This window comes from Crocodylus porosus, unplaced genomic scaffold (assembly GCF_001723895.1).
Source record: "Crocodylus porosus isolate Cpor-Errol unplaced genomic scaffold, CroPor_comp1, whole genome shotgun sequence".
Lineage (NCBI taxonomy): Eukaryota > Metazoa > Chordata > Crocodylia > Crocodylidae > Crocodylus > Crocodylus porosus.
In genome coordinates, this window is record NW_017728920.1 from 10,125,188 (window position 1) to 10,132,610 (window position 7,423).

Here is a 7,423-nt window from a genome sequence, read left to right on the forward strand (position 1 = left end):
GTGTCTTGGAAACACGCCAAAGAGCGTTACACTGGCTCTGGTAACACAAACATCTTTATAGCCTGTTTCACCATCACTTATGCACGCTTGGAGTTGTATGAGCTGTCAGACAGCTTGCAAGACTGGTGTCTGTACCACGACACAGATTCTGTGATATTTGTGAGCTGTGAGGGAGATTGGAACCCCCCGGTAGGTGATTATTTAGGCGAGCTCACCAGCGAAATCCCACCAGATAAACACATCACAGAGTTTGTGTCGGCCGGTCCGAAAACCTTCTCAAAAGCGGAACGGCTTTTCTAAAGAGGCTGTAAAATATGCCTCCCACACCAGCCCCGTACATCACGGGCACCCTCTGATATCTGGGAAGACCATACCCAGCCTGGGCTTTATAATAATTTCTGTACAAATTAGGGTGCCCATAGTTTTTTACCATCACCATCGTGCTTTTACTTATTTTAAAATCTCAGTCTTCTGGGGGCGTAGGTGAAGCTTAACGATCACCTTACCAAAGTGAAATGAGACGTGTTTGTTCTGATCCGTCTTTATTTCAGTGTTGATTGTGTTGATGTGGTGCTGTCTGATGGGGACATAATGCGAGTTGTCATATGTGATGGTGGCAAACTTGTTGTTGCTCCCATGGATAGGGACGCAATGTAGCAAAGGTACCGAAAACTCCCCGACAAGCTGATGTTCCACAATGTCCGTGTAGACATACAGCGAATTGAACCCACCGGTAATATCAGCAGGGAAGGGTGTTTTTTTAGCAGAGACTCCGGGTAGCATTCCCAAAATATAGGCTAGCTCACCATGTGTATAAAAACCATAGAGTTCTCTTTGGATTTAAGTCCCACTTTCCCAAATGCTCGGTCATAGTGCATAACTAGTTCAGGCAGAGCAGGATGGGTGGTAATTGTATTGTTTATAAGATGCAGTAATTCTGTGATGGTTGTATAATAACCCCGAGGCAGGCTGTACCCCCATTTTTTAGTCCCAGAAATTATTTTGAAAGGAATGTCTTCGTTGATGTTGTTCCAGCTGTGCAGGTATTGTATTTCTGTTAACCCTATCTCCCAGTTCCCCAGCAGATCCAGAGGTTTAACCAGTTGTATGGTAAAGCTTGAGCTGGTGTTCTGCGGAAAAATGCTGGCACAGGCGTTGCTGGGCAAAGTAATGTAAAAGTTGCCATCACACATAACGGTCTTCTGTCTGAGGTACCCCTGTGTGTTACAGACTTGGTTGGCTTCCACCCAGCTGTTAAATTTAGATGGCCACCCCAACCATTTCACCAACAACCTTTCCTTTCATTGCTAAAACGTTTTCAACCCTGTAAACTCTGTCCTGTTTGGGGTTCGCTTTTTGTAGTTCTTCAGGATAGAAAGAACTCTCGATAGGTTTGTCTTCATAATCTTTTAGGTGGTATACAGGCATCTGGATGCGTCTAAGGACTTCATCTACTATAAAATCTCACCGGTGAATGTTTGTTCATAACCTTTTTCAAACCTCTCTTTGGTCCTAGACACTCTCACGTGGTCTCCTTTTCTAAACACGGGTGCTGCTGGTTTTATTTTGAAATAGTCCCCGTACACGGTTTTCCACACCCTTTGAGAGTTTGAGAAATTCACGTCAACAGGCCTGGTGAACATAGTTCTGTGAAAACTGTGGTTGTAGCTCTTTATAAACTCTGCTAACACATCAATGTAGCGAAAGGTGTTGTGGGCTGTAAAATACTTCCACATCTTTGATTTTAATGTTCTGTTAAACCTCTCTACCACCGCTGCTTTCACTTCACTATTTGTCACAAAATGGTGAATATTATACTGTTCTAACAGCTTGCTTAAAGACTTATTTAAAAATTCATTTCCCCGATCAGTCTGTAATTTTTGAGGAACACAGCCCTCTGTAAAAATGGTTTTAAAGGCCGGGGCTATTTCACCACCTGACTTGTCTTTTATACCCATGGCCCAGGCATACTTTGATAATATGTCTATCGCTGTTAAGATAAGCTTAACCCCACCACTGTGCTTGGAAAACTGCTGCATATCTACCAAATCTGCCTGCAGTTGCGCATCACTATCTGAAACAACTGTCTTGTTTCTTTTAAAACGTCTTCTTGCCGGTTTGTGTAGGGTGTAAGTATGCTGATCTGAAAGCCAAGCGGCCACCCCCTTCTGTTCAGAACCTTATTCTGTCTTTTGGTGGCTTCAAAAAGCGTGTTCACTCCACCAAAACTGCCAGCTTCACCAGGAGAGTAATAAACTTCCTTTAACATAGCCTCCTGTGTAGACATGTCTGGTAACCGCTTCCCCCAACACCCACCCACGCTAACACCCTTGTGGTACATTCAAACGCTTGAGGACAAATTTAAACCATGGCACAAAGATACCCTCTTCCAAATTCTCAATGTCTGCTTTGAGGGTCTGGGCTCCTCCATTTGCCTGTTCATTGGATCTTCCTGAATAGGGTCAGGCGTCTCAAAGAGTCTTTGGGCAAGGGGCTGTGTCTCCTCCTCAAAACTATTTCTATGGTAACGCTTTCTATAAAGCCGTCTCGGGGTTGTAGTGAGTGGCCCTACAGGCGTTGTGAAAGAATCCATATCCGCCCCTGCTTGCCTTAGCACAGTCTCAGACAAACAGTGTGGTCGCTTGGGAAAGCAGATCGACTTGGTGCGGTTGCCACCCAAATCCCACCCCCTCTACTCATTCCAATTGGATCAGCATCATTCTTGGGAGGTCTGAGGCCTCTGAAACCTCTGCCAATTGGTTGGGGGCGGTGGGGCAGGTTGTTAGAGGGGTCACACCACCACCCTGCAACCCCATAGACCACACCTGTGCTCCGGTGGGGGGCTAGATCAGTCTGGGATCTGATAGGCCATAACTACACCACGTGATCTAGGGCGGTTCTTGCAGCTTGAGGGGTTGGGCTTTAGGGGTCTTGCATGGGCTGTCCTTCTGATGTCATGGACCACATGGTGCTGATGTCACACACCACATGACTGGGGGTGGGGGCAGTATTGCTGTCACATACCACAAGACTGGGGGTGGGGGCAGTGTTGCTGATGTTACATACCAGGTGACTGGGGTGGGGGCAGAGTTGCTGATGTCACATACCAGGTGACTGGGGTGGGGGCAGAGTTGCTGATGTCACATACCAGGTGACTGGGGTGGGGGCAGAGTTGCTGATGTCACATACCAGGTGACTGGGGTCAGGAGGCATGGCTGGTGATGTCATGCATCACGTGACTAGGGTCAGGGGGTGGGACTGGTGATGTCACACACCATACAAGGGGGGAGGGGTGGGAGTTCTGGTCCCACCCACCTGTCACTTTTGCATTCAAGGGTGGAGAGCCTATATACTCCCAGTGAGGAGCCAGCATTTTATTTTTATTAAATTGGGATTTTTTTGGTTGATTTCCTGGGAATTTGCGACCAATGCTATTTATCACAGGGATTGCAGAGATTGCCATGTTTTATAGTTTCCGCGAAAACTGCTGTTTAACTAGGTCCCTACTGACAATGAAGTCAGGAAGACTTTCTTGGGATTTTGTTAATGGAACAAATGCTATTTCCAAATGTAAAAGTTTATTTTAAAGATTTGCAGGGATTTACCCAGTAAATTTTTTACCTAGGCAATCAAATTAGATCCTAATTAGATGCTAAATACTGAAATTAATTTGTCAGCATGCATCAGACAGATGTAAAAACAATGGCAGGAGTGATAGGATGATGTTTAGTCAAATTCTGCCTACAAATAGTCACTGAATGTTTCTGTTAAAAGGATTAGGCCTCTTGAAATGGAGGGAGGAAGCAGAGCAGAAGGAAGAGGCCAAGGTCCTTCTCTCTCCAAGGATCCAATGACTTTGTGGTCCATTACCTTCCTCGGTTCTCTGTGGCCCTGTCTCAAGGACCTAGCATCCAGTTCTGCTCCTGAAACTACCTATTCTTGGGGAAACCCAGTGCAGTCCCCAGTCCCAAGCAGCGCAGCAGACAGTTTCTTCAGTAAAGGCATGTGTTGGGGCAAAGGCTACTCAGCCAGAGGTTCTCTGTCCCTTCCAATAGGGTTAAGTGGTTCTTCCACCCCAGCCAAGGCCACATAGCTCTAAGCACCTCCAAAAACATTCAGCTGTTTCCTTTCCACTTCCCCAGAGTTCCTCCATTCTCAGTCCCCAGATTCTTCTGCCCAGCAGGTGACAGGCTGGTCCACCACCATCTTTATCTACTTTGGACACCTCCTGGGTATTGGCTCATCTTTGTTAATATGTCAAGCTAGTCATTCAAACCTGTTGATGCTGAAGGCCCACCTTGTCTCCTGTATGTAGCCAGCTCTAGCACTCTGGCACTTAATCCTTTATTCTCTGAGCATGACAACATGAACACAATTAACACAGAAATATCACAATAAAACCTGTAATCCATCATGCATTCTGTCAGTTCCATGCTGTCAGTTAAATTTGCTATGTTAAATCAGTTGAACCTGCTAAGAAGCAGGGGTGTCAAACTTGCCCCAGGCCAGATCTGAGGGGCCAGTTTTTTTTTTTTTTTTAAAAAGACATTTTTCATGTTCCAAGCTGAATGAGCCAAATCAAATCCAAATCCTTGAGTCAGTCCAGAACTGTAAGTGGCCCTACAACTGGCAAACATCCTCCATCCGCACCAGGGGCTTCAGATATTTCTGTCTTTTGGCAGGCATCCTATGTTCATGCCCAAGCCTGGGGTTTGGATGCCCCCAAGTTTTGCCTGCCCTCAGCCATATGGCCACAGAAGTAAGCTAGGGAAGAGCCTCCCATTTCCATGAAATGGGTTGTAAGCCCCAACACCTCAGCGGCTGCTGAACCACACCAGAAGAGTAGTTATCCCCGGGAGGGCTTAAGGAAAACTGCCTTTATGGACCCAGATACAGGGCCAGCTGCTGCAATGGTAGCCAGTCCAAAGGTGGCTGTAGCAGTGTTGTGTGGGAAGCAATAGTGGAGTGGGAGCGGCAGTGGCAGCTTAGTAGCAGCAGGTAAACTGAATGCAGGGGAAGTGGGGCTGTCAGCACAGCCCTTACCCTGTTTCACTGACAGCCATATATAGTGGGGTAGGGGCTCTAAATTCTCTGGAAGACCATGCCCACAACTTTCAGTAGCCTGCTCATAACTCTGGGGGTTGGATCTGGCCCATAGGTTGTATGTTTGACATCCTTGCTCTAACCTATATGCAGATTCTCTGTGAGCACACCCATTTAATGCCCTAGGCCTATTTTAATTTAATGTTGCAATGCAAGAGGCAGGAGGTCTGAGAGCAAGTTTGCTTCAGTATGGCTGTTTTTCACCTCTTTCACCAAGTCCAAGAATCGGAACTCTTTCGAGACTTTGGAGTTTGTAAACTAGCGGATGTTTTGCAGGCAACACAGAACAGCTTTTTCAAAACAAGATAGCTTTTATTAATTAACAAAAGAGTTTTATTTTAGGGTCCTTGGGTAGGAACAGAAAAACAAACCATACATGCGTGTGCATTACTTGCTTCTCTGCCCAAAACATCAAGAGTTTATCTCCTTCTGCAATGGGCAGCTACAGTGACTTCAGTTCTTCATTTCAGACTTGTTATACTGTATTTACATGTTCTGCCTTCTGTACTAGCAGCTATTACAGTTAGGGTTCGGTCACTCATTCTCATTTGTCTCTCCAAGGTAACTGGTTCATATGGTGGTATTTTGTTCATGCCAGCCAATATGCATAACCTACACGTGTCGGGAAAGGAATTAGGAATGAGGAGCTTCCTATACCATCAAGTATTGTCCGTTGTGCTAACTGCAGACATTTCTAAAATCAGCACTTTAAACCCTTACACACAACTACATAGAACAATATCTGAAACACCCAGGATACCCATAGGTAAAATCAAGAAGTTAGAGCACTGCCACAGTCCTGCCTCTGCAGTGACAGAGAAGTAGTTGGGTAATTAATATATGCACAGAAGAACTAGGAAGAGGATTGTGCTCCATGCTGCCAAGGAAGCCAAACACCTCCACAGTCCATACTAATCTGACTTAAGAAAAAAAAATCCTCCTTGGAACCAGATTTGATGATTGGTGTTGCCCCCAGTGGAAGAGCAAGATGTTCTAATCTCTGGATTTTTGTAAGTACTGGCAGCAGCATCAACTCACTTCAGTTAAAACACTCCGGCCATACCTGTGACCAATGCCCTAATGCCTCAGAGGAAGGCAGATGCCACTACCATTCATAAGGGAAAAAGAATTATTTCCCAACCCCACGTAGCAAACAAAAGCCTTGAGACACAGGATTACTGGATGTCTACCACACTACAGAGCTCCCTTTATACCACAACCTAGGGACTGCAATGCAAACACATGACTCCTTACCACTGCACTGTCAGTTAAGCCAAACTCCATGACCCTTCCCAAATGTATCCAGTCCCATTTTAAAGAGATTTCTGTTCCTGGCCCCCATGTTGCATGGAAGCCTGTTCCAAAACATCGTGCTGCTGATAGTCGGCTTGTCCCTTCTAATTTCCAGTCTAACGGTACCTGCAGCCAGTGTGTAGCTCGGGTCACTTTTCAGCCTAAAAACTCTTTTCCTTCCCCAGTATTCAGCTTGTGAATCAGCTTGTTACGCGACTGATCGCATCCCTTCCTGACTTCTCATACAGGATCGTATCTGGGGTGGATAGAGCAGTATCACACCTCACTTTCAGTCCTGCTCCACCCAAAGCTTAAAACCAACTGTCAGGCAGCACTGAGGGAACCACTTGATTTCATGGCTCCTTATCTACCTGCCCCCTCCTAGACTCTTCATCCCAGGTTTGACGGCCCCTCTCCTGTTTAACCCCCCAGACGCTCCACCATTGAAGCTAGGAGGCTTGGCGCTGCCCTGTTCGCTGCTCCTGGTCACCGAGCTCCTACCCCACAGCCCTGCTTGCTCTCACTCATTCCAATCCGTAACTTGGCTTCGGTCTTGTACTGAACAATATAGCCCCGTGTCAGCAACGCTTGTAGTTCGCTTTTAAGCGGAGGGAAATAGACGCGTTGTGTTACCCGCCCCTCAGCCTCTGCATCAATCCTAGCGCTCCCGTGGGCGCATGCCGCCTGTCTCTCGGTTCCCTGCCCTGCTCTGGGCCACCTGCTCCCATCTTCGCCGGCCTCGGCTTGGCTGTGCTTTGCGCGGGTCCTAGCCGTGCGGGCCGACCAGGCGGCCGCTCCTCGGCCATGACAGCAGCCCGGCTGGCGCGCGGAGCGACAGCGACGCCTGGCCCCACGCAGCGGGGAGGGGCCGGGGCCTGGCCCACCGCCGAGGCGCGGGGGGAGGAGCCGGGAGGGGCGGGGAAGTATCGCGGTGCTGCAGCCGGCAGTCGCTGCCAGTCGCTCCCGGAGCGGGGCCGCGATGGCGCCGCGGGGTGTCGCCCCCCAGCGCGGGGCGGCGGGCAGGCGC